The 24209-nt window shown below is 42.0% G+C and overlaps 1 protein-coding gene across 1 annotated transcript in view; it reads left to right on the forward strand.

The window, feature by feature from the left end:
• Window positions 1-619: 619 nt before the first annotated feature.
• LIFR (LIF receptor subunit alpha) overlaps window positions 620-24209 on the forward strand; it is a gene marked incomplete at both ends in the record, with an annotated part of 97068 nt that continues 73478 nt past the window's right edge. Inside the window, one exon of the mRNA XM_079702199.1 lies at window positions 620-657. The remainder of the gene's footprint in view (window positions 658-24209) is intronic.

Genomic DNA, 24209 nt, shown 5'->3' on the forward strand with positions numbered 1-24209 from the left:
TTTTTACGTGATGAAATTTATAGCAATTGATTTTTTTTTTTTCTGTACGCGGGCCTCTCACTGTTGTGGCCTCTCCCGTTGCGGAGCACAGGCTCCGGATGTGCAGGCTCAGCGGCCATGGCTCATGGGCCCAGCTGCTCCGCGGCATGTGGGATCTTCCCGGACCGGGGCACGAACCCGCGCCCCCTGCCCCATCGGCAGGCGGACTCTCAACAGCTGCGCCACCAGGGAAGCCCAACAATTGATTTTTAAAGGTTTTAAACTGAAAGTAAGGAGAGAGCTGGGAAATGGACAAAATCGGATAAGTGCAAAGATACAGATTGATTTGTGCATTTCCATATTTATCCATGAATTCATTTACATTTATGGGATGTGGGATTACCAAGTGAATTTCATAGTGTATGAAATTATTTGAGTATCCATAACTATTAAATGGATGAATACATAAATAGTAATTTATGAAGTTAACACAACTTGAAAAAAATCTGTTTAATATTGTTTAGTTTTCTTTGCTCTGATATTAACTTAGTTTGAGTAGATCTCCACTCTAGTAACAGTAGCTAATATTTATTGTGTTACTGTGTACCAACTTCCATTCTGAGCAGGACGTAACAAGTATATATTCTCATTTAATCCTCATCCCAACAATCCAGGGAGGTATGTTTTATTACTATCCCCGTTTTACTGATGGGGAAGTAGACACTGAAAGGAACACTGACCCACTTGCCTGAAATCACCCAGTTAGTAAGCACAGAGGCAGGATTCACACTCAGGCAGTCTGATTCCAGCCCACAAGCTCTCAGTGACTACTCTTTATAGCTTCCAGAAAGAGGTCACAAACGTGCCAACACGAACATCTGGTTGGTTGGATTGCTCCACTTCTCATTGTAAATTAATAAATTAACATTGTGCAGTACACATTCATCTCTGGCGAGCTGATTAGCATGACTCGATTCCCATAGTGGACTAAGAAGGCTGAGCTTTCAGACTTGCCAATCCAGCTGTGGATCCATGACTGCACCTCAGGAGAGTGATAAGTGTAGAGATTGGGGAGGGTCCAAATCCTGCCGGCCTTGGAGACCATGGAAGTCTTTCACATTGTTCTCTTAGTGCAGAAGGAAGCAATATGATTGGTTAAGAGGTGACTGAAATAGTCTGGGTGAGAGATGCTGGCCAGTGTGATGGCAGTCAAAATGGAGATGAAGTGAGGGATTCTAAGTAAAAGGACTCGCAAAATGCTTGGCACATAGTAGGCACAGTGTAGGGGGTGGATATTGTTAACAATGAAGGCAAGATCATTTCAACCTAGCAGGCCAAATTTCACAGATTGGAAATTGTTGTCTAAAGCCTGGCACTGAGAAAGATTTCGTACCTCTTTCAGATCTGCATGGAAAGAGTTCTTTGATGGATTGGAGATGTCTGCCGTGAGAGCTGGATCAGCAACTGGTAGCGCATATGCAGAGGAGTGCTTTAATAACGATCTTCAAGTACAGATAAGAGTCTTACACTGATGATTTTGAGTCATTTTTCTCTGTAAAAATAATATTAAAATACAACATGAAATATTATATGATATGAAAGATAGGCTTAAACTATAAAAGGATTTCTTTTTAATTAAAAAAAAGCAGTAACTAATGGATGGTGGATTATACAGGCTTACAGAATTGACTTTGGGTTCAGAAATATTCATGGACAATGCACTGCAAACAGAGGGTTCCACAGGCAAATTAATTTGACTTAGGTCAAATACTTTATCCCCTCGTAGAGATCCATGATGCATATAAGCAAGTTAAAGGTGCAGGAAATGAAGCACACTGCACGAAACCTCTTTAATGCTCTTGCACCAGAATTTTCCAAATTGATGTGACCGTGGAAATTCTTTTTCATCTAACACTTATTAACATATCAGAGAAACATGATAACATCTGCACTGGTATTGTGTTATAATAACATGAGGCTGTGCTACAAAATTTGGAATACCATCTTTTTTGGTCCTGGATTTTGTGGAGCTCAATCAGTGGGAGAAAGAGAGAGGGAGGAAGAGACAAGTCTGCAGCATTTACTTGTTTTTAAAGAACCATTCTCACTTAGTAAGAATTGGTTGTATATATGATTGTATATTGGTTGTATATGTATGACTTTGCTACTGACGATATTTAACCTTTGGCTGATAAAGGTCAATTCCTAGCCTGAACCCATGTTCTGAAGTCCCTTGAATCTGAATGACCCAGCAGACACACAGATTCCACAGATGTGGGTCAGTCTCAGAACACTAGGGCTGATTCATTTTAAAAGTTTCCAACTTTCAGTTCACTGCTTGGTACATAAAAGGCACTCCACAAATATCTTTTGAGTAAATGAACGAATACGTAACTGAATAATAATGGACACTATTTGTTCTCAGAAGAAAAGCTAAGTATGAAACTACTAGGTATTGTACCAAATCAAGGAGAAATTTTCAATTAAACAATAAGTCTGAGAAATAAACAACATTTCATTTTTTGTTCTATGGAGAATTAGCAAGTTAGATCTACTCTTGTTTGAGTTATACATACTGAAGAAAATAGTGTCTTTGGGCAAAAACTGGTTAATGTTATTGAGTAACTTTGTCCTTTAATAACTTGGATAGGTTTGTATTATCAATTAGACAAATCACATAATCTCCTTGTTTTCTTGTCTCCTGGACTAGGTGACCTCTAAAGATCTTTTCAGTTCAAAAGTGTCTGTGAATCTGTTCACTTAAAAATGTTATGCTTTGCGCTTGCAACATTGGAAAAGTGCATAATATTCATTATAAAACCAGGTCTGAGTCCAGATTGAAAGAGCCCCAGGAAAGCAGAGAATTCCAGAACATTTTGCAAGAATATCCTCACTCATTAAAGGAATGTTCATAAGAGGAAAACAAGAGCTCTGTTAACAGATTTCCCTGCAGAAGAGCTGTGTGAAGGCCCTTTCACTAAATATATCATGCTTAGAGAGGGGAGCGGTCTCCTCTGTGGCTGTCTTGATGGGCACGGGTAAGCATGGGTCAACAAGGGCACTGGTGTGACACGGACCCTATTATGAGCCAACACTTATATGTGCTTATTAAGTAGCAGCCACTGTTCTAAATGCTCTAGTTATACTAATTCGTTTAATCCTGACAACAGCCCTATGAAGTAGGTGTAATGATTATGAAAATGAGGATTTTACAGATGGGTAAACTGGGGCATAAAATGTTACATTTGCCCAGGATTATGGACCTAGTAAGTGATGGAGCCAAATTTGAACCCAGGTAGTAGAGATCTAGAAGTCCTGCTTGACCACTCTGTTCTACTGCCATCTCAGGATATTGTCTAGCCTTTGATGAAAGCTGAAATAGTCCAAGTCACCCCCCATTTATGGAGAGCCCACTCTGCTAAATGCTGCTGGGAACTGAGGGGGGTGAAATGATGAGGACTTCATTACTGTGTTTACCCAGCTAAGAAATAAGCAACTCCATCCCGGCAGAATGGAATGAGTTACCAGAATAGAAATTCCGGGGAAAGAAGAAGGTAGAATTTGAGCGAGTCCTGAAGGATGGAATTTTGATAGCTAAAGTGAGAGGAGAACATTTCAGGTTCAAGCAACAGCATGGATTATATGGTGTGCCAAATAGGCTTGTCTGCATAGATTGTGAGATGGGCAGTAAGGAGTTGATGGGTGGCTTTTAGAAGGTTCTGAACACTGTGCTAAGGAGACTAAATGTAATTCTATAGGCAACAAGGAGCAATTTGGCTTTTCCTTGGAGTATAATTCTGGAGGTAGCACGGTGGGCTATAGCCTAAGCAAGAGGAATGAGAAATTAAATCAGGGCAGTTTCAGTAACAAATGTAAAAAGGGATGGTGTAGTGGATATTGTGATATAGTGCCCAGACCCCACTTCAGGAACAAAGGTCTTACTCTCCAAGTCACCGGGAATGCTGCCATCAGAGAGCCCTCAGCTGTCAAGCCCCTTTATCCAAGGTCATGCCCTCTTGCTGGATGACTGGCATCCAGTGACTGATTGCTGCAGGGTTATAAAGGCCCCTACCCCTCAGTCCAGCTGGGGACAGCTCTGAAGGATCATCCCAGCTTCAGAACTCCTTGCATTGCAGTTGAACTTTTTTCTCTGCCCAATCCTGCCTCCTTCCTTTTCTCTTCAAAAGGCTGTTATCCCAAGAGCACTCCCTAATCAACCTCCTCCTTCCTGCCTTAAGTCTTCATCCTGGGAAACTCAACCTGCTTCCAATGGCTGCATGGTGCTTTGCAGGAACAAAACCCACAGTTGGGTATCTCTGTGGGTATGTAGCAAGTGAAAGAGAAGGCAAGTCAAAGATGCCCAACCAAGGTAGCTAGAAGAATCCCGGTCTAAGCTAGCATGGTGTCTCCACTGGACAACTGTAAAAGGCCCATTAATGACCTCCCTGTTTCTCTTCTTGACCATCACAGGGATGATCCACTCTTCATACATATGCCAGAGGGATCACATAGAGAAGAAAATAAAAAGTCCTTATCCTCCCTACAATGCACCCCCTAACCTGGCCCCCTGATACCTCTCCAACCTCTCCATGCTTCCCATGTTACCCACGTTCCAGCCACCCTGACCTCTTTGCATTTCTGAAACATTCAGCCATGCACATATTGGTCCCCAGATATTCCCTAGGTTCCATCTCTCATTTAATTTATACCTCTTCGTTCAAAAACTACTTCTCTGGGAAGCCTCCCCAGTTACCCCATTTAGAATAGCAACCTCTGTCATTTTCTATCCCTCAAACCCACTTTATTTTTTTTCCAAAGTACTTATTTCAAGTTGACATTGACATAGTATTATTTACCTATTTGATGGTGTGTTTTTCCCTCTAGAATGAGAGCTCCATGAGGACAAGAACTGTGTCCTTCTCTGTTATATCTCTGGTCAGGAACATAATTTGTGTATAAGTTAATGAAAACCAGGGACATAGGAGGAGTGTACTTTCAGTAGAAAGAAAAATGAGTTTCATTTTGAATACGTTGAATCTGAACAGTCTTTAGATTAGTCACATCAGAAGTTTAGAAGACAGTTACCAATTCAGGTTTCTAGGTAAAGACAGAGAAGTGGAAGTTCCTCTGAGTGTCCAGAACCCTGTAAAGTGAATGGGGGAGAATAAGCTAGAACAGCAGTTCCCAAGTTGCTCTGGGGAATATTAGTCTCATGAGAGGCTCTTTGAAAAAAAGAATAGCATGGCCATATTCTTTCAATGGAACAGAACCCAATCCAAACAGATGTAATAAAAGAAAAGTAAATAAATAAGCAAAGAAAGAGACAGAGACAGAGAGAGAGACAGAGAAAGGAAGGAAGAGGAAGGGGACCTACTGGCTCACGTAACTCCAAAGTCCAGAGGCTCAGGCTGGTCCAGATCCAGGGACTCAAAGAGCGATACCAGAACTTGATCTCTCTTCACCTCTCAGCTCTGCCCTTCTCTTCTCTGAGTTACTGCACTCTCAGCCAGCCTCCTTTGAAATGGACCAAATGGCAAGTAGATCACCAGAATTGGTTCCAATTCCTTCAATCAGCAAACCCAGCTAAACACACTGCCTCTTCCACAACATTTTCCGCCCCACCAAAAAAAAAAAAATTTAAGGAATCAGGCCTAAGGAGCTGGTCTGGCTTGAGTCATGAACCCAGAGGGATGTGTTCTGATTCTGAGTCTGGGGTGTATCTGATATGGTGTGCTAGAGGCCCCTACAACTCAACTCTGCACATCTCTTCCCAACTCCACATTCAGTAATTTCACTTGGTAGCTTGAAACTGGCCACGGTGGGAGTATTTACACCATGGAAATTGGCAAATGCTATAAATCAAGGTTTTTTTCTGTGGAGAATTGGTTGTTAAATACTTACCAGTACATCACTCATCTTATGACCATTTCTAAAGCAAAGCAATGGGAAATGGACCCCCAGAACTGAAGGACTAAGAATGGGGTAGGGGTGGCTCTCTAATGGGAAATCAGGATATTGTTACGGAAAGATGGGAGAATGAATGTTGGGCGGTGTCCTCTACACCATATATATAACGTTATATTGTATTATCACATTGCATCACATCACATTATATTATAATTGGAGATCAGTAATGAACTAATGGCTCTACAATGGCCTATAATCTAAAAAGCTATGTGACTTTATTTAACCCATTGTCACCCAAACTTCTCTGATTAGGGAGTCCCTTTTTTCATAAAACTCAGATTAACTTCTTAACATCTTTGGAAACTAGTGAGCCAGAGTTTAGAGACAGCAGATAAGGGAACTAAGAATAAAAATAATATTAATATGTAGATCTATTGCTGTGTTAGTGGCTGGGAAAATAAAACAATTCTTTTGTTTCCCTCTCCCTTGAATAGCAATTAGAAAATACCTAAAGCAAAGAAAGCATTGATTTTAAGCCAGCTAAGATGTATGCATATTTTATTTTGACTTTTAGCCAATAAAAAAGGTTTAAAATCAAAGTAACAACAAATTTCCTATATATTTTAGGCTGGATAGTACATGTTAATTTCTAATACTTTTGCAAGATGTAATTAACCTTGGGTCTTTGAGAAATCAAATGTTAAGGTTTTAAGCATTTAAGTATGAAACTTAATCTAGTGATATGATAGGAGCAAAAAATGAAAAACAGAGAACAATAGAAAACTATTTATACTTAACTAATAGGAAATTGATTACACTCTATGTTTTGAAAGGGTCTTACAATGCAAACTTCATGAGGATAAGGGCTCTGTTTGTTTTGCTCACTGTTGTATCCTTAACACTTGTATGTAGTAAGCGCTCAATGAATATGTATTGAATATTGAATTTAAAAATTTAAAATTGATGACAGAGGAATGTTTTTATCCCATCTTATATTTCCTCATAAACCTGCCCGTCACGCATCCCTTCATTTAGGATTGATCTTCCTTCCACAGACCTGATCACAAATCTCCACAGCCATCTAAAATATTTTATGTTTTTTCATGCTCTCTCCCCAACCCCTTTTTTGCCCTGCGTTGCAAACTTAGTAAGGGTTGCATTTCTACCATTTGCAGGAAAGGAATCGTCATTGATCAGTCTTCACTGATGTTTATTATACTGAAAACTGTATTTGTGAATTATTGATATTCTTTGTTCTTTAACTGAAATCTCTTATTTCCTAAAGATGGACAAATGTATTGAAAATCCAGGGCTCAATAAATATAATTCTTGTGTAATTCTAAGAAACTCCTAACAAAACTGCTGTGTGTAAAGATGCTGTCGTACGGCAGAAGCAAAACCTACACTCTCTTTAAATCCGTTGGAAGCATCTGGGGATGCTCCTGGCTGTTGGGGTTTTGAATACAGAGACACTTTCATTTGGAGGGAAGCAGTAACCCCACAGAGGTAAACGGTAGTGTGAAAATCTGATCGTGGGGTCTCAGTGCAGAAGGGAGAAGCGTGGGGACAGTGGGATGGGCCAGGCCCTGCAGACACAGTCCTGTATGAGGTGGCAGAATGCAAATAATACCCAGAAGAAATAGCACATCATCTATCTCACTGAGTAATAAAATCCAAAACAGGGATGTAATGAGAGAAAGAGTTAGATTCATGTCGACAGAGGCAAATGAGAGAAGCAAATTGCGCTAAGGAGAGACTGGAGAACATTCAGACCAGGCCTTCAGACTGAGAAGGGCTCTGTATAGCACTCGGTCAAAGCTCAGCTTTGTCAGAACCTCACCTACAGCAGCAGCAAATTGTAGGTGAGATACTAGTGAAGCTCCTGAAACTAGAAACGGCAAAAGGGTTAGCAGTCAGACTGGCACTGATAGTGGAACACAGCGTCCAGTAATTAGGAGTGTAGGTTTTGGAGGCAGACTGCGGGGGCTTGAATTACACGGTTGTCAACGTCCGTGTGGCCTCCTTTGTAAATGGGGGTGACAACCCTCCCTGCAACTCACAGGGTTGCAGAGAGGATGGAGTGAGATGGTACACGGTACCTGGCTCTCTGTAAGTGCTCAATAAATGTTCATTGCTGGTATCTAGCAAGTAAGTGTTCTGAACCCTACTTTTAGCCAGTGTCTTCTAAATCACTATAATGACGTTCGAATTAGACTGGAATTCAGATCTTTGTTATTTTACTTCTTTGAGCTTCCGTCTCTTCACCTGTAAGTGGGACTAATACCTATAACACAAAGAAAGCGCCCAGAGATGAGACTACTCATGTTAATCACCAATCAATACTCATCTCTCAACTTGAGGGTCACAGGTACACCTGTTTCTCTTTCCTAGCGTTAAGAGAAAAATCTAGCGAGCTTAGATTAATTGATGTAGTCCAGGTTAGGCCTATCTAGGTGGGTAGAATAAGATTCTATGAGCACTCGAGTTTGAATTGGATGGTATCTTAATTTAGGTAGCGTTAAGGTTTCTGTCAGCTCTTTGAGTGTAAGAGTCTGTGATTAAACAGCCAGGAAACCCAGATTTCTTGGGCATGTCACAGAAAAGAATCTCAGAGCTGCAGACTTGTTTGAGAGTGGTGTCCTCAGTTACCTTAAGTTCCAGCAGGGAAATCATCAACAGCAATGTCGCTGTTGGCCGGAGCTGCCACAGTGATGGCCACTTCTGTTTTCCAATATGAGACCCAGGCGGTGTACCAGATTACGCGCACAAAGGAAACTCCAGGGACATTGCAGTTATTACAATTAATTATTTAACTGACTTGTTATTTTTCAGCTACCCGATGTTAGAGACCTTCAGTTAATTCTGCTGGCAAATGTGTAACCACTGAAAATTCTCCACAGTCAGAAATTGGAAGCAAAAACTCACTCTCTTTCGGTTTTAGATTTTTTGGTCTTGTACAGTACGTTGAAGGCTGTGGATTAAGTGCACTAGTTAGAATAATACATTCAAGGATTTAAGGAGTCTGGGTCTGATTTCGAACCACTCCACTACCTCTGGCTTGACCGCAGCTCAATTCCTTAATGTTTTGGCTTCTTTTTCCATCTGTGCAAGATGCCTCTGGCAACACACTGAGTGCAGTAGCTGTAGGAACAAATTAAATAATGGGCTTAATATCACCACCAAGATTGGAGTAAATAGCTCTTTTGTGGGATCCATTAGCTCAACTGAGAATATGAGCACAGGATTCTGGGTCTATGATGAACTATAAGGAATAATGTAGCATCAATTTGAATGTCTTGTGTTGCCCCTCAGTGACTCTAGACAACACATAAAGAATATAGGGAAAGAAAGAGAAAAGCAAGGACAGAGGAGAGAGCCTGGTAAGTCAAAAGGAAATGATAAAAGTTGAAGGGATGGAGGACCAAAAGATAAGACGTGTGATGTGAGTGGACACATACGCAGAAAAGAGAAGATGGGAGAGGCAGGAAGAGAAGGAGGAAAGTGACTGAGTGAGAGGATGGCAAGGATTTGAAATGAAGTTTCAATCAGACAGCAGTTCATTGGGACCTAAAGGGAGGGATGGAGAAGGGGGCAGAGAAGAGGGGACAGGCAGCGTTTATTCCAGAAAGAGAGGATTTGCTAGTGGTGTCCTCTCCTGCCTTCAGTGGCTCTCTCCACACTCCTGGTACTCCCTCCCCAACCCTAGGCTCTGGCTCTGGGAGTTAGCCTTAACAGCTTAACAGACTTTTAACCTCTCAGAAGTATAAGAATTTTAACAGGATTCTTCCGGTGACAGGTCTTAGGACCCAGGGAGTTAACTAAATGTTAGTCTCTCTGTGGAAAGGACACCCCTTACTCAGTGCTTCTCAAATCAAACAATTTCTAATTCCTAAGCTTTACCCATTGAGGATAACAGGATTTATAACCACCTCCCTACTACATGTAGCCCCAAACAGGCTCATCTACCTGCTTTGATAGATTTAGAAGTGGTAATAATGATACTATCTGTAGCTAATAGTTACTGCTTACTTGTTGTGAGGCACATACACCATGCATTCTTCCAAGAGGGATTTGAGGTGGTATACCATGAAAGACATTATAAGAGGGGAGGAAAAACTATTATGTACACCCCTTGCCTGAGGAAAACTATAGAATATTCAACGCAGCATGGTAAGAGGTTTTATAGAAATTAACTCATTTGTCCTCTCTGCCCCCCTCTGATAGGTACTTTCAATTAGTCCTTTTTATAAAGAAAGAAACTGGGAAAACCAAGATTTGATATTATGTCCTTGGCTTGCCTTCATAGGGCAGAATAAAAAAAATAATAACTCTATAGGAGTCTCACTACTTACTTTCAACAATAGCAATTTCAAAGTTATTCACCAGAAAAAATATATCAGCTCTGCCTGTCGTCAAAAGATGGCCAAAACCAGTGATGTGTTGTGCAGTGTCCCTGTTAACTTAGACGTTTGAATATCCGTCATATAAGGACCCTAATGACAAATTCCTCTCCAAGCTTGAGCTAGAAAAGACTTTCTCCTAAATAAATTCTGCTTTGTGATTCCTTGCACTTGACAATGAGAGTTACAAAAACCTTCATTTCCCCTATTTCATTTGGCTATGGGGAAACCTGGAGCTAAGTTTTGTGCTCAAATGCTATTGTTTGTCTTAGCCAGAAGGTTTGTTTGTTTTTGTTTTTTTGTTTAATATTTGTCTTTCATTGTAAACCACCTTAAGTCTCTTTGAAAGAAGGCACAGTATAACTAAGCAAAAGACAAAATGCAATCCTGCTGTGGCCATGCTAGGGATATAATAATTTACCAAAATAGTTTACATAACACCCCTGAAATCTTTCTATTTGAAAGAAAATATTTTAAACAGAATCCGGGGAAGATAATATCTTTCATGGTGTTTATTGCATTTTTCATGCCCCTCAAATAACATTCCAAACCACTTTGGGTAAAGAACATAACATCTAGAGAAAATTAGCTGATTATTCTCATGTATCTTCTTGTCATATATCTAATTAAATTTTGTATCTTGTCCAAAACTTTGCTCTAAAATAAACCAATTTAAATCTACATTTATTAGTCAGGCTTAAAATGAAGAACAGCTTCACTCATTTCAACTATTCACTGGCTAATAACTATGCTTAATTTGTAGATTTTTATTTGTTTCCAAAATTTCTTCCAGGAACAAAGCCATATCTTGTCCCACTGATTGGTAAACAGTACTCATGTTAGATCACACATCCCAAGAAGCCTGCGTATGGGCCAAGATATGAGTAATTTAATAACAAAACCCCATCATCTCACATTTGCTGCTTTTGTGAGTGATTGATCCTTTCAAGAATAAAGCCTTTCATTTCCAAAATTTTCATTACAGGTGTGATTATGATTTTTCTTTCACTTAAAGCATTTCAAATGAAATCTTATTTACAAAAAAAATTTTTTTTAATGAATAAAACAGAAATGCAGGGAGAAAAGAAAAGTCAATAGCTAGAAAGAAGAGCACAAATCTTGGGCATAAAATAATTAACAAAGAAATCAGCTCTGCTTATCCAGCAAGTAGTTTAAGTTCAACTTTTTTTGCTGCTTCATTCCCATTCAATTTTAGCTTATTATATAATCTACCTTCTTACTTCTAATTATGTAATCATTTCCATTTCATTCTTTATTTGTTCAACAAACATTGAATGAGAACTACTGTCAGACTTCATATTATACAACATAAACTTCAAACGAAACTTTATGTTCTGATACTTAGTTTGCAACATCTTAGGTTTTTTTGTAAAAAAAAAAGTAATTATTATATAAAATAGTATATACAACATAGACTGGTCTATGACAAGGGAAATAAAAATGGTGTCAATCCGTGGCACACGAAATTGAGTTGAAATTCCTTTAAGAATCCACAGTGATTAATTCACCTTTTAAACAATAGTTAAGGAAATTTTACTACTATCAACTCAGATAGCAGGGCCATATCAAGTACTGCACACTGAGTTTCTGGTCATAATCAGAAAATTGCTAACATATTTTTAAAGCCCTGGTTTTGTTATGGAACTATAACATCCATTATTTCTCATGAAAAGTGTGTCTAACACCGCTTTTCAAACCAGACCTCAGACCTCAGCATGGTGCGGGCACCGAGGTGCTCCTTAGAAGCTGTGGCAAGTTCCTGAGTTTCCTGACCTATGAAATGAGGGTATACATCGGAGGCAATTAGCTAATCAAAGCATAAGCTTTAAGGCATCTTTCTAGCTCCACATCCAAGACCCTGGCAGGAGACCTAGCAATACATTCAGGTGGTCATGTTTTTGTACAGCTGGCAAAAGTAAGATATTTTAACCACCATCAGCTGAGATTGAGGTCTCTTTCTATTTGGAATTTCCCTTTGTCACTTTCCCTTGGTTTGGGTAGTGCTGGAGCAGCTTGGGTGTGCTATATTGTTTTGTTTTTCTTTTTCCTTTGGGAGGACCACCCAAATTGCACAAATTTCTCCTAAAACCTGCATCAATCCCTAGGTGTGATAACAGTACCTATTTTACAGGTGTGTTGTGAAGATCAAATGAGGTGATGGATGGTGCCAGACACAGTATGTATCCAATAGATGCTAGGCATTATTATTCCCCCAAATGTTTCTATGTCTCTCTTTTGTTTTCTTTGTATCTTTTTCTCTTTTTATATATATAAAACAAAGTCACAGAAGTTAACATTATATGTAATATGCTTAAAATTAACTACAAATTTTTCCTACCAAAGGAATTTCTCAACTCCATGTAGGGGCTGCATCACGATTTTCTTAGACCCTAGGCCCTTGTGCCTATGTTGAACCCCTTCGTCCATTAAAAATTTTAAAAATAAGATAAATTTCCCAAACCACCAAGGACTCAAGAACCAGGGTAACGGAAAAAGCAACGTTGTACATCTTAAACAGGGGTTCCAGTACACATAGTAGAAGAGTGTTTTGCAAACTAGGTCTTAGGGATAATAGGAAGCATTTAGTTTTGGCGTTCAAAATATGCACACAGATGAAGCTGGCCCTTAGAAGTCTAGTGGGGACCATGTCTTATTGTGAAACACATATTTTCATTTAGGGAGCCTACTTTTCAATCAATGTACTTGCTGGTGTTTTGCGTCCATTTGAGTTACATTATCAACAGGGAAATGTTATCTCAGAAAATAAGCTTCGCTTTGCTAATTTAGAAATTGCTCTGGAATTTCATCCAAAGGTCTCTAAAAAACACGTTGGCCTTGGTGCTGGTGCATCAAATAAATCACAAATGAAACAAACAAGCTGGCTTCCTATTGAAGGTGTGTCTGCAGAGCCCTGTGACTCTGCGTGCCAGGGGCTCCATCTGGCACATTTCTGAACGTTGCAAAATTAATTGTGTCGAAGAGAACATCATCAAACGCGTCCGGCATAGAGCGTAAACATCTTCAAACCACGATTCTGCGCCATCAAACGCTCTCCAGCTAATTACATTTGGTGCATTACTCTGGAAGAAAATCGAGGCCAAGTGAAACTGCGGAAACGGGAACAATGCAAGGAGGAAAAATCTCACCCCATTAAGGGATCCGTTTTTTCTCCGCACAAATAAGCCCACCACGCCTTGGAGGCAAGACTAGATGGCTCCAGGATACTCTCAGAATGCTCCCGCGGGCCCTCTCGGGCTGAGGGAGCCCTGCATCGGGGAGGAGGAAAGTGGGCTGAGTGGCAGCGCCCCAGCCAAGGGGGCATTTTAGGTAACTCATAAAATCTAAGCAATCGCTCCCCCTACCCCCGCCCAGGCGTAGAGGCTGGTTTTCGTGTGTCCTTACGAAGGAAGCTAAAACACGGCCCCGCGTCGTCCTCTCCTCTATGCAATGTCTGCAAAGCGCACTGACAGCGTTTTGGGGGCCGCTCTCCACAGAGGGCCGCCGCACGCTAGGCCGGCCTTCCCTGAGCATTTGCACCAGCTGGGCCGCTCCTCTCCCCGACTCTTGCATGACCTCCTGAGATTGGCCTCGCGACTGGACTCTCCGCGGAAGCACCTCCCTCGGTGCTCGGCCCCCGCGCGCTGCCGCTCCCCTCCTGCTCCCAGGGGCGGCCCCGCGGCGAGCGCCGGACGCGCGCGGCCCCGCCGCGGGGGGCGGCGACGGGGGCGCGCGAGAGGCTTCCGGCGGGGGCGCGCGGGCGGCGGGGCGGGGCCGGAGCCGGGGGCGGGGCCGGGACAGCAGCGCCCCCCGCCGAGCGGCGTGCAGGCACCGCCCCCGCGCGCCGCAGTCCCCGCTGGAGCGTCTCGCCACTGGCCGTGGCCGTTACTGTTGCCTCCGCGCGGCTCTGGCGGCGGCGGCGGCTCCCGAGGCTCGCGGAGGGCAGCGGGCCGACCCTCGCCCGTGGCCGCCTGGAGCAGCCCAGCGCTGGGACCGGGGAGGCAAGACGGCGGCGGTGGAGGCGGCGGGTTGTGCCCGGCCCCCCTCCTCTACGCCTCCAACCCCCGCGCTACTGCGGACTCCTGGCAGCCCCCGGGCGGCGGCCGAGGCGGCCAAGCTGACGGCCGGGGATGGCGAGATAGCGGCGCGGGAGCGGCTTGTGAGTACGGGGAGCGGGTGGGCGCGGCGCGAGGCGCGGGGAGTGGGAGCCGCGGAGCCTGGAGCCCAGTCCCGTGGGCGCGTCGCCGCGAGCGCCCGGCGGCCCGCGGGGGGCGGGGGGCAGCGCTCCGGCCGGCTTCGGCCCGGGTGTCGGGGAGCGTCCGAGAGGAGTGACCGGGAGCGGGGGGTGGGGCGCGCCAGGTCGCGCCGCTCTCCAAGCACCCTTGGGCCACCCTCGGCTCCCAGAGGACGCCGACTCCCCGGCTGCGAACTTCTGCCCCACGTAGGGCAGCGAGTTCTGAGGCCACAGGCTACCTGGGGGATGGGAACTAGCTTGAATTTTTATTTTTGTTAAGGGATGTAATCAACCAAGTGATTTCGTGACCCCGTGCCTCAACTTTTCATTAAACTAGTTCTCTGTCCCTTCCATATTCATGGTGTATTTGATTCACCTGTATTTTATGTGCTTGTATCCGAAGGCGCTATACTGATGAAAACCAGTTAAAGAGTTGGCGATCAAAGTTAGGCTTCGTAAAAGATGACACTTTTAATGCGTCATTTCAAAAGACAGAGCAGGAATCCTGAGTTGTGTCTGACAGAAAACTGTGCTTCAAATGCTGTGAATTTACGCCTTGAATAACATGATTCTGGCCTCCACCGTCCGCGTCCCCACCTTTGGCTACCAAAAATATATGAGGTGTTTTATTTGCGGTTGGGTACCTGTGTGCTCCTTTTTGTATGGGTGTGTTATTGCAGTCAAATATTGATATAGCATATATACTGATACTGAATGGCGTTTGTATGGAAATGAATTTTTTGCATTTTTTAATGTGTTCTTTTAAGATACATTCTTCAACAGAAAGGTTTCAGTTTAAAGTTTGCCTTCTGATTTGTTCGTTTTCACTTTCAGATTTGTCTTTAATTAAAAAAAAATTTGCTTGGATTAAAATTAAGTGACTTAGTAGTATCATTTAGTCAGGGGTCCAAAAATGATTCTTAAATTAAATTTAAAGCAAATTCCCCTCCCCAGAAGAGAAAAATTAAAGCGTTCGTTTAGTGCAAATGATGCTTGCCCCTTCCCTTAAATGCTGATTTTGCCACAGATCTGAACTCACATTTCACTAGTATCGGAGGGTTCCTTGTCTAAGCCTGGCAGGGGAAAGGAAACCTAAGTATAGCGTGTGTGTTTTTAAAAACACTGTCCTCTTACTTGTTTCTTACGTTGACTTTCTGTTTTAGAGCCAAGGGGAAACTGTTGATTTGGAGGCTGAATTCATTAGGTAGGTACAAGCTTGATTTAGATTTCCCTTCCAAGTGTTGAATTGAGGCTTATTTGCTTTGTAATAGGTGAGATCACAAGTGCTTCTCTCTAGTTAGTGGAGACTGGGATTCTTTTCTGGGAAATAAGGATCAGAACTTCGCTGTTGAAGAGAACAAACTTTTGTGATTTTTGAAAGCTTTTGCTTATTGATGGTCCTCACTGAATAATATGTTGGCAATAGTATAAATTATTATAACATTAAGATTTATCATGTTAATTTGTGGGGCAGGCAACCTATGCACGCTGTAGAAGACTCAGTATGTATAAAAAGCTATAGAGTGGAAAGTATACGTCCCTCCCCCGCCGCCAGGCCTCACTGCACCCTGTTCTCCCCAGGACCCAGGGTTACTAACTCCTGTGTATATCTTTCCAGATAAAGCCTATGCTAGTGTAAACATTTTGTATGTGTTCTTTTTATTTGTGTTTCCACAAATGAGGACACATTGTATACTCTGTACTGCACCAGCTCCCTGCCCTCCCCTCCCCGCGGAGCACTAAATCTTGGCAGTCTCTACATCAGTACCTAAGAGCTGTCTCATTCTCTAACAGCTGCTGAGTACTCCATTAATGAGCCGTAATTTATTTAACCTCTTCTTCATTGCGGTAGGTTGTTTCTACTATTTTGCTCTAGAATTATTGTAAAACATTAGTTTTTGAGGTTTGTAAGTGGATTTCAGTTATTCCCAAAGGGCCAAAGGCAGTAGTAACTTACTTCTTTGCATCATGTCCAGGAAATAAATGCCCCTTCTCTCCAATGTACACCCTTTCCTTTTATATAATTTCAAAGCAATCCATAAGGATCTTTGGTGTCTTTGTGGTGAAGCATGAGACATCAAGGCCAGTTACTAAGGTCATATTCCTTGATTAACACCTTAGCTCTTTGTTTCAACAAAAGAAATAAAAGAATAGATATAAATTGTTAAGACTAATCTGTAAGAGGGCTTCCCTGGTGGCGCAGTGGTTGAGAGTCCGCCTGCCGATGCAGGGGACGCGGGTTCGTGCCCCGGTCCGGGAAGATCCCACGTGCCACGGAGCGGCTGGGCCCGTGAGCCATGGCCGCTGGGCCTGCGCTCCGCAATGGGAGAGGCCACAACAGTTAGAGGCCCGTGTACCGCAAAAAAAAAAAAAAAATAATAATAATAATAATAATCTGTAAGAAAAATTCTTAAGAGTTTGAATATTTTGAACATGGAGAAGAGGCTGGTACCTTTGATTAAGTTGAAGATAAAGGCAGTTTATCAGTTGTGAAACTTGTTTGCCATTAGGCACTAACATCCCTGCCTTCTGTAGATTATCACCAGTATCTCATATTTTAATGTTGCTATAGTATGGTTATAAGTTGTACACTTTGGGAGAAGGTTATTCATAACTTTTAAGAGGGAGTATGCTTTTAGAAAGTATTTGGCCCTTTTAAATTAAAATTTGAGGTCTCTTAGAGTGCTTTTAAAACAGAGTAAATTGTAAAAGTAAGACTAATGCTAGCTAGCACTTGAGCCAAATACAGTATATAATTTGAGTATTAGCCAGTGTTAAGCTTTATATTTCCATTATGCTTATTTCTGAGAATGATTTTAGGACTAATGTAAGAAACTGTACTGTAATAATCCTTTTTTTTTTTTAACTGACCAAACAAATCTTTTCACATTTAAGGTGTTTTCTTTTTCCTTTGTTATTCAGTACCTGTCGTTGTGCTATAAAACTGCTAATATTGCATCTGTTATATCCCAGGCAACTTTTTAGCAACTAAGAATATAGCAGTGCACAGGACAGACAGATCCCCTTCTAATGAGTTCACATCTTAGTGAGGGAGGTGGATAAAAAGCAGAGATGCAATAAAGGCAGTAATATCAGAGAGTGATAAGTGCTAGACAAGTGATAAAATAGGTTTGCTGTGGCAATCAGGGGCAGGGTAGGGGCTGCTGTTTTAGACTGAGTGGCCCTGGAAGCCTCTCTGAGGTGGAGAGATTTGAACTGAGAGTTGAGTGTGTTTTTGGAGAATGGTGACTCAGGCAGAGGGAACAGCACATGCAAAGGCCCTGCAGTGGGGCTGAGCCTTGCACGCCAGAGGAACAGAGGGCCGCCTGTGTGGCTGGTATTTATGATGAAAAAGTGGCTGGCAGGAGAGAGCAGGCACTGGGATTAGTGTCCTGGGTATTTGCATATGTCAAGGCACATTTATAGAAGTGGGAAGGAGACCTTGGGTGGTGGAGTTCCTCCACCTGCTGGAAGCTCCAGGAGGGCAGGCACGGATCTACTTGTTCCTCATTGCTTCCCCCGTGCCAGGAACAGCCTTGGTCAGAATGGGCTGTGAATATTTATAGAATTAATGAATAATTAGAGAGTTTAAGAAATAATCTTGCCTGGTTTTGGTCAAAATACCTAGATTTGGGAGTCTTTTAGTTGAGTTTTCCATCTTGGTTCTGGCCCTTGACATTACCAAATCTGGTCTACTGTTAACACATCCTCTCAAATTGTTGCTTTAAGTCAGTTGCATTTGATTTCTATTCCCTGAAATTAGAGTATGAAGCCTTAAAAGCCTGCCTAATTTTCCAGGACATTATAGTGATTTCTGAGTAATTTAGTTAGAAGTTCCATCTTTGATTTTCGTGGATTAGCCATTTGCCTAAGGGTAAAAATTTCAGAGATGCCTTTTTTGGTATAGTGAATGTTTGAACCCTTTTGGGCAGATGACCGACTAGTGAGCACATAAAATGTATGTATTTTATGCAGGTACTTTTATTCTCACAGGAAGAATGTGTGTGTGTTCTATTTTAGGGAGTATCAGGAACTGTGGTATTTCCTCTTCCCAACTTCTAATCTGTTTGTCATTCTAAATATATGTTCCTTTATATTAACTGAAAGCTTGGGAAATGAGTTTTGTGCCAAGCAATTGTTGTAGATGCCTAATTAGAATCTGTTGTTTTTTTCTTAACTGTGACTTTTGAGGTCCTGTTCGATATCAGGAGTTGTGATCTTGCAGAATGAGGGGGGTTGATTTTTTATTTCCTATCCTAATTGGTTGATACCTGAACCCAATAAGTTGTTCCCACGGAAGATAATTTTATCTTGCAGCATTCTCTCTTAAGCTCTGTGCACATGCTATGTAAAGGATGGATTCTGTGACTCCAAAATCTTAAATCAAGTTACCTTTGTTTTTCGTCACTCTCCTTGCAGTGAAAGGTCTTCAGGCAAATTGCGGAAGCCCAGAGCTTCTGTTTTATAGGTCACCGGTACATTGAGGCTTAGATGCTTGAGTTAAAGTACCTTTACTACTACCTTTATCTTTCCTTTGTGAACTACAGAGATGCAGCAGTTCCAGATTTGTCTTACTTACATCGCCTAACATTTGCGACCCGTGCATTCCTTACCAGTCCTTGCTGCTCCTGTTGCTCGTGTGAGCAAAGGTTGTGTTTATCAAATACTGTTTTATGCTTTTATGTTGGAAGTTGAAGAAAACCTTCTGGTGGGTGAAGTTTTCATGTACTTTTGCAGAGAGGTGAGAAAATCTTGCCTCTTCCCATTCTTCTGGTTTGCAGGGCAGGTACAGAGGAAGACTTGGAATCAGTATGTGCCTGTAGCTGAGAATCTTTATCTGTATTATTAAGTGGCAGTATCCTGGAAGACCACAAGAAGGCGCTAACACTCCCATAAAGTGTGTGGCTCTTCCCTAAGGGTGACTTGGGATACTGAGGCCCCTTGCCTTCTTCTCACTGCTTGCAGGAGCAGGCTTCTCCAAGGAAACCCTGGATCGGAGGACAGTTGAAACAGTGGTGGTGGGAACATGCGGTGGAGAATAACAAAGTGGTGGCAGAAGTAATGCTTCCCATTTCTCATATTGAAAATGCTGGTGGGGCAGTGAATTGTAGACATTCTGTAGACAGAATGTGCCTTTGAATTGGGGATGAGGGTAAGCTGGAGAGAGGTGAGACTCCACCATCACGACTGAGTGCTGCAGCCGCCAGCGTACCACCTTAAAGCTGGGTGCCAGCCTTCCCAGTCCCAGGCTTGGAGACCTGCCGCCACACCAGTGGGTCCTGTTTCATGTTTCATGCTGTAGTATTTATAGTGCAGTTCAAAAGCGAAGGAGGCAAGAACATCTTAGGATCCTTTTCAAACACACAGTTAAAATTGGGAGCATAAGTCTTCATCTAACACGAACCTTATCCTGTATCATTCCTTGAAGTTACCTGGATCACCAAAGTTTTACGGTAGATGTAAAATTTGGGGGGAGGGGGCTGAGAGCTTCATTCTGATTTCTAAGGAAGGACTATATATAGTCCTGTATATAACTTAAAATGCAAAGCATTTACGAGTAATAGGAGCTTAAGCATTCAGACAAAACCAAAGAAAGTATAGAATTTAAGGGCCAGAAGGGGCCTCGGATCATCTGGTCAACTTTTTTAAGTTTACTGATAAACCAAGCCCCAGAGGCGTTCTAATTTGCCTAAGAATCCAGTAGTTCCAGACTGGTGTTTGTAACCACGATTTGCTGATTCCTAACTGCAGGGTTCTGAGCTCCCCTCTGGAACAGCAGGAAATCTGCGGGGTTCGTTGCTGTGTCTCCGTAGAACAGTGCCCAGCCCAGATATTTGTTGAATAAATGAATACATAAGAGAATTTTGAGAACTTAAGATTGCACATTAGCTATAAGATAATACTTATAAAATTTGAAAGAATACATGATTTCATGAGTTTCTTTTCTTGTTAAACAATAGAGCGTGTTGCTATTAAAGCCCAAACTGTTAAGCTTAATATTAGCCAGATGGACAAATGAAGATGTGTTTCACTTACTAGCTTGGCAGTTTTCAGAGCCTGATGTCACTAGATCTTGTAATATTCATTCTGTTCAGTCTGCTGGGATCCGGTGTCATTTAAGTTTTATACTTTGTATTTGAAAACATATGTACTTTAAAATTTAGCATTTGTTGTCTGAATTGTTTGCTATTTTTCTAGATATGTTTTATCAGTAGTTTCACTCTTATTAAAACTTAGAGCCAAATAGGGATTTGGTTGTTTACAAACAAATCTAGCTAACCATTAGGTTTTTGGGGATTGTCACTTTCAAATGCTGCTGGTGGGTGTTTCAATTGTTATAACTTTCCAGGAGGGCAATTTTGTTTATTACTCACCGAAAGCCTCAAAAATGTGCCATGTCCCTTAGTCAGGCATTTCCACCACTAGGAATTTAAACTAAGGAAAAAAAAATAAAGTGTGTGCACAGAGACCAGTCTATAGCAGTGGTCCTCGCCTACGCGGTGCCTGTGGGCACCGTATTCCTGCCAGTAGCTTTCTCCCCGCACAGTGATTCTTCGCTTGGCGGGAAGTCCACATAGTGGGGTGTCTCAAATTGCGAGGGGTGGGGTGCTCCCCCAAGCTTGTAAACTCATCTCCAGATTCTGGTGACCTCCGCTAAAAGTACACCAAAAACCCAACCTTTAGTTTGCAAAAATGATTTTTGTAGCTTTGTTTATGATAGTTATAAGCTAGAAACAACTTAAATGCTCAATAATAGGGAGATGGATTACATAAATTGTGGTATTATATATCAATACTTGTAAAGAAAAACCCTTTCTTCATTGACAGTGAGGTAAGAAGTATTTATTGATTTGGAAAGGTCCTCAAAATTTGTAAACTGAAAAAGCAGATTGCAACACAGCATGTGTAAGTGGATCTGAGGTTTTTTTGTTTGTCTTTGGAGAAAGAGGCAGAGCGAGCGAGCAGGAGTGTGCAGTTTTCCACCTGTTATGTAGGAAAATGCCGGGAAGACCATACACCAGATGTTAGGTGAGAGTATCTCCTTGTGCTGAAATTACAGGTGACCACTATTTTTATTTTCCTGAATTTCCAACATAAGGAGCATATTTTGTAGTAAAGAGAATGAGAGCAGCTTCCTTTTTTCATTACTGGTTAGGCAACCCACAGAACTTGGACAAGTTCTGTGTCTGATTTCTTACCTGTAAAAGGGAATAATAATATCCACCTCATCGTGCCTGTGAGTAGTATGTGTTAGATAAATGTAACCTTTCCCTCACTATTCTGTTATGATTAAGGCCAATATTCCTACTAATATAGGATTTCTAGGCAGAATAACATATCAACTGTTGTAAGAAGCACTTTATGACATTCTGACAAAATATTTCACTGCTTCTGGTCACTGAGAAATATTTTGTTGAGTTATTATTTACTTTAAAACTGAAATGCTTTCCAGTGCTAAGAAATTTTATTTTGAATCAAAAGCTTTTTTTTTTTCTTTGTTTCCTTCTGTTATCGGTTTCCGTAGTTCTGTATGATACGTTCTCAAAAGTCAGGGTCCGATCTTTTTCCTTTTATAGAGTTGTTAAAATGAAATGTGATTCATTCATTCAGCAACTATTAAGGGCCTTTTTTTTCCCCCAGGCAGCAGGTAGGCATCAGATATGCAGCAGTGGGCAGGGCAGACACGCCCCCACACTTGCATGACAAGTGCACTTCAGGGCCAGGAGGCACACCCACTCAGTAAAAGGTGTGTTACAGCAGCTGACAGTCAAGTGGGCCTCATTTCCTCTCCTGCGATTTTAAAAGAAACTATGTTGTGATGTTACTTTTCAGTGAACACAAACATTGCCTCTTGCTTGTTCTACCAAGTACATGAGGAGCAGACTAGGTTATTTCACCTTGACATTTACTGATGATTTAGTGATGACTTGCATTATATATCTGTGAGAATATCCTGGGCTAATAGTATTAAAATTGCTACTCTGTATCCTCTGTGAAGGGTATGCCTTTTTGAGATTATCTAGTGTAAAATTACTGCTGTGGGTTCCTACTAATACACTTAGGGTGGATAGAATTTATCAATACCCCATTTGAGAAATTCCAGCACGTGGTCTCACCGAGGATGAGGGCAAAAAGCCTGCAGTTTAAGGTTTCCATTTGACGGTATATAAGAATACATTAATTTTGTAATTTGTTCCTTGTGTAGGGACAGTTTTGGCAGCAGCTGTAAATGTTTTGATGTAAAGTACACCCTCAGTGTTCATGAGAAGTGTCTCGGGACCTTTATGACAAATACTGACCGTGTATTTTACTTCCCTGATACAGCCTGATAAAAGAAGACAGTTTCATAAATCATTTTTTCTTTTTCCTGTGTAGAAAGAATGTAGAAGTCATGTCACAGGTTGGAGCCACTAGCAAAGCCAACATTTTATTCTTTCTTTATCTCACATTTTTTCCATCTACACCATTGCTTTCCATGGCCTATTCCACTCCATTGGCCTCCGCTGGAACCAGCAATTAGCTTTCTTTTTTTTTAGTGGTGGTGGGGGGATCTCTTTTCACAAAGAAATACCCTTTATCTCTCTTGAGATGTACTGAGTATGTAACAGTAGAGGGAGAGCAACCAAACTATGTTGACCTGCAGACCTTAGGCTGTTGTCTAGACATAGAGTTTAGCCAACTTACCCTTTCTCAAATGCAAGCTTCAATAAAAGTACAGATGACTCTGTTTTGGAACTTTTCAGCTCACTTACGAATAGTCAAAGTTGTGATTGCTGTACTCACGCATTCCGTGGGCTGTATTGCTGGGATCAAAAACTCAAATGCTTACAGGGACAGAAGAGGTCACAGACATTGCTGAGTGGGTCTGATCTGCCTTTTGTCTTTATGCTTCCGATAAAAACATAAGGAATATTTTGCTTTTTAATTCTACTACAAGATAGATAACACTGATAGTCTAGATGAATGGCAACTGAAATTTGTCTCAGTTTTGGGGACCAATAAGGAAAGACACAGAGGAAGGTTGGATCTGGAGCAACCTTGAGCTGATGTGAGCTGAGTTTTGAAGGGCAAGTTGGTGTTTGTTAAATGGACAGGGAGGAGTGGAGTGGGAAGGACATTCTGGGTAGAGGGTAAGGTGTCAGTGACACAGAGGACAGCAGAGCCTGCCGCGTTTGTTGCGACTCGAGCACAGGGCCAGTGTGGGGCCGAGGGCAAAGGTAGGTGGGACTGAAGTTAGGCGGCTTGGAACAGCAGAGAGCCTCATGCCATGCTGACAGCTGGCACCTTCTCTGTAGGCCAGGGAGAGCCATGGAAAATTTCAGGCATGTGAGACCGACGATTCAGAAGGGGCCCTCCAATTTGTGTCATGGAGGCTTGGGAATCCAGAGACCAGGGAGCAACCTGGCAGGAGTGCAGACCGAGGGGAAGAAGCCCCAACAAGGCCCCAGCCAGGCCCGGCCCTGGAAGTTTGTCTTTACTTTCCTAATAATGTTGAGGCATTATTTCCTAATAATGACACGTGCAGCAGTAATGACTCTGCTCTTCCCATGCTCAATCCATCATGCCCTTTTCTTAAAGCTTTTGATTAAACTCAAATGGTGAGAAAGCATTCAATGTGTTTAAAGCTATCAAACACAGATCTACTGATGCCTTACCCTTACGTTGCTAAA

This window comes from Hyperoodon ampullatus (assembly GCF_949752795.1).
Source record: "Hyperoodon ampullatus genome assembly, chromosome: 4".
NCBI classification, from domain to species: Eukaryota; Metazoa; Chordata; class Mammalia; order Artiodactyla; family Ziphiidae; genus Hyperoodon; species Hyperoodon ampullatus.